Consider the following 3735-nt stretch of genomic DNA (forward strand, 5'->3'; position numbering starts at 1 on the left):
TGGAGGAGGTATGGGACAAGGTTCAGGGGAAGAAGGCAGGCTGTTCAGGAGGGGGAAGTAACTGGAGCAGGTGCCTACTTGGGAAGCAAAAACCAGCCCGGTGCTGAGGAGTTTCCCTATCTTGGACCCAGGGAGGTGTGGAACTTTATCTAGGACACAGAGATTTGGGCTGGATTCGAGATCAGAACCCAGTCCCGTGGTCGCCTATTCTTCCTAGCACATCTCAGTGGGGAGAGGCCAAGAGGAGGGTGGGAGCGTTTGGAAATCTGGGCTCCAGGGGCCTCACTTTACCTTTCTGCACAGGGCCTACCTGCTCATCTTTCAGGGCTCAGCATTGTCCATTTGCTCAAGAAAGCCTTGAACCTGCCTCCTTCCTGTGTACTCTCTGGCACCCCTATCACCTCAGTGCACACGGATTGCATGCACTTGGTCACATTTTCTCTCTTCTGCTAAAGGGGATCAGCTATTTGTGACCCCACCACCTTCAGAGTGGACTTCTACATAATTGGTGCTCAATAAGTGTGGGGTGAGTGGGTGGGTGGGTTTCAGTGCTCTGTGACATTCCTTTAGGTTAGGCTGCACTCTCCTCCAAGGGTGGGCAGACTCGAGCTCCTTGATAGTCTCTTGGGCCTGCTTTCACCTTGCTGTTCACCAAGCAACTGTTTTTGAGAACACGCTTCCCAAGAACTAAATCTCATCCAGAGCCCTCTGATTATAAATGGGGCTGGTCACAGACCTGAGGATGTCATGGCTGATGAAGACCATCAAATTTGCAGCTCCGGAGGGCATGCAGAGCTGGGACCAGCCTCTGGGTCTGGCCCTCGGGCCAAGGTGCTGCTCCTCAGTGGGTTTGTTCTACCTGCTCCATCTCCTCCCCGCTTTCCTCTGTGCCTCACCTCCTGAGGGAGGCCAGGCCTAGGCAGAGGACCAGGATTGGTTGCGCATGGATGGGGAGAGCCGCCTGGTCTGGCCTGGCTGACTGGCAAGGGTCAAGTTCATTAGGAGGGAGGCAGTTCAGGTTTCACTTTGCAGGAGCCTTGTGAAGAGGTGGAAGGAGGCGGAAGGAACTTCCTGATGGACTGAAGACTGTGCCAAGGTCCCGAGTCACCCCCCAGGGTCCTCTTACCCAACCCTGGACCACAGGAGTTTTGGGTACTTTGCATTTATTGTAGCCCAAGAAGAGAAACAATTTAGTTACTAATTTCTGCCAGGAACAGAGTCCAACTCTGGGAGGAAGTAGGGAAGAGGGCAGCTCTGCCTCCAGATGTCCTGCTTACTTGGCTTGATTTCAGGTGACAGCTGACCCTTGGCATTGTGCTGGTACTTGAACAGTGGGTGGGCAGGTACTGGATGGGTAAGTGCAGCCTCGGTGCCTTCTCCACCAGATTCCCCTAGACTCTCATTGGTAGAAGGCTGTGAAAACTTCTTCCTTAATGCCACAAGACTTTGTCAGTGACCCTCAGTAGACACCTGTCCATGGAGAGCACCTCCCTGAGGTAGGGGTTAGGTGTGAGATCACCTCAACACACACCTGGAAAGAACCATAGGCATTATCTAGACTAGCTCTTCTTTTACAGGTGTGAAAACTGAGTCCCAGAGAGATGAAATGGCTCGTGCAGGCTACACAGCCGTAGACATTGCTGAAATAGGACTACACTCTCCTGGCTCCCAATTCAAAGTGCTTTCCAGAATTTTCAAATGGTTCCAAATTTTTCTTTTCTTATTTGTGCAAACTTGGGCATGTTTGTTAAGTTCTCTGAAACGGAAACTTTCATCCTTAGAAAATAGGAATATTAAATACCTACTTGGTAGGAGAGTGTGAGTCGTATGAATTATTAAAAGGTAGATCAAGCACCTAACACATGCCAGACACCTCCTGGGCAGTTAGTAGGGGTCAGACACTGGGGATCATTGTCCCTGTGGATGGAAACCACCCACTCTCAGACCTCCCTTCTCAGCCTTCCCACTGCAGGCAGGTCTGTGGCAGTGACCTCTTCTCTCCTGTTGGGGCCAGCACCTGGGGAGGCCGTCACATTCTTGTCATTCCTCCTGCTGGGGGCTGCAGGAGGCACTAGTTTGTGTGTGTGTGTGTGTGTGTGTGTGTGTGTGTGTGTGTGTGAGAGAGAGAGAGAGAGAGAGAGAGAGAGAGGAATAGAAGCTAGAAGCTGAGGAGTCCTGGATATGGTCCTCCTAACCACTATGTTTGGAAAGCAGAGAGCCCCGCCAAGCTCCCTCCACTGAAGAAACTTCACATTATTTATCTTAAAACACTACATGTCTGCGAACCCGGGGCCGTATGCATGCTGGGCAAAGCCTTCTACACTGAGCCACATCCTCAGCCCAGGTCCGTGGTCTTCATCTAAGTTTCCTTGCCTGTGAGGTGAGTATACTCGCTGTACCCACCTCATCCAGTGGTTGAAAGATTAAAATGCTTGGAAGAACGCCTGGTGTGCATGTGGTGACCTTGAGTGCCGATGCTGTTATTAATTGTAGATTAGGAAACTGAGGCTTGGGTGGTCAAGAATCAGTGGTGGAGCTGGCTTCCAAACCCAGGTCCAGGTGACTCCCTCACCTTGGTCACTCTGGGAATCTGCCAGAGTTTGGGGATGTCCAACTCAGAGGCTTGTAGCCTCGAGGTGGAAGCAGGCTCCTGGTTGAAGAGTACTGCTAGTCCTAGTGTGGAGGGCATGTCCAGTGTGACCTTGGGTGGCAGCTGTTCTCAGAGATGAAGTCGGGTTGAGAGGCCCAGGTGCCTGAAATCAGAATGTGTGTCTATGTTGACTGTCACTGTGGATGGTCAGGTGATCTACTTCAGTCTCAGCTCAGGCTGGCAGGGACTGACAGGCCAAGGTGAGGGTCAGGCCAGCCCTAGAATCCCTGTCACTAGATTGGAGAGGGGAGGGGAGATGAGTGCCAGCTCCAGGGACTGCCTCCCTGTCCCTCCCCTCCCTTCCCCCAATCTCCTCCAGCATTTGTTTCCTTTCCGAAGCTGAACTGGGGCTCTCAGACAGGGCAACAAAAGCAACTTTCCTCCAAGCCACTGCCACCTGTTGGGCTTTCACACATTGGGGGTGAGGGGGGGGGAGGGAGCCGTTGCCCTTTTCCCAGTGTCTGCGGTGTGCCCCCTCTGCCCCCCCAGGGCCTGGGATTCTCTTTGCTGCCCGAAGTGACAGGGCTCAGGAGCCGGAGGGGGTGGGGGACCAACAGCAGCTGGAAGGGGAATTGAGTGGGAAGGGGCTGGTACTGGCAGCCGGGAGAGAGTTTGATGGATTACTCTGCAGGCCGAGAGGTTTCTCCCTAATCCCCCTTTGTGTCCCGGCCTGCAGCCCCTCACTCTCTCTGACAAGCTGCTAAGCAGAAGGCTTCCAGTCAGCGGGAAGAAAAGGCCGCTCAGCGGGGTGAGCGCTAAATCCCTGGCCTCAGGGCCCTGGGGGAGGCAGGAGCTGGGGAGCAAGTCTGGGCGGGGCTGGGTTCCCCTTCCCACTGCCCGCCTCTTATTCTTTCTTAGGATTCCCTGGAGGCAGGGAGGTCCCCTTCTGAGTGGTGTCCTCAGGTGTGTGTGGGACCCTGTGAGGTCATAGCCCTCAGCTATTAGTCCATATCACTGTTGCATTTTTCCAGGGCAGGACAGGCAAAGCAGAGATCCCTACTGCCTAGGAAATTTTTAGGCTCAGAGAATCAAAGACTGATAGGGTTGGAAGGCTCCAATCCCTTCTGGAGTCTAGTGCTGTGCCC

The 3735-nt window shown here is 53.6% G+C and overlaps 1 protein-coding gene across 2 annotated transcripts in view; it reads left to right on the plus strand.

Moving 5' to 3' along the window:
• The first annotated feature begins 556 nt into the window (after nucleotides 1-556).
• Nucleotides 557-3735, plus strand: part of Slc45a3 (solute carrier family 45 member 3) — a 15022-nt gene continuing 11843 nt past the window's right edge. The window contains exon 1 of one of the 2 annotated variants that reach the window (XM_015483765.2): nucleotides 557-2380. The gene's annotated coding sequence lies outside the window, so the exon portion shown is untranslated. Of the gene's footprint in view, nucleotides 2381-3256; nucleotides 3399-3735 lie in introns of those variants that run through there. The other variant, XM_015483764.2, reaches the window with a different exon arrangement.

The sequence above is a fragment of the Marmota marmota genome, unplaced genomic scaffold (assembly GCF_001458135.2).
Source record: "Marmota marmota marmota unplaced genomic scaffold, marMar, whole genome shotgun sequence".
In the NCBI taxonomy this organism is placed as follows: domain Eukaryota; kingdom Metazoa; phylum Chordata; class Mammalia; order Rodentia; family Sciuridae; genus Marmota; species Marmota marmota.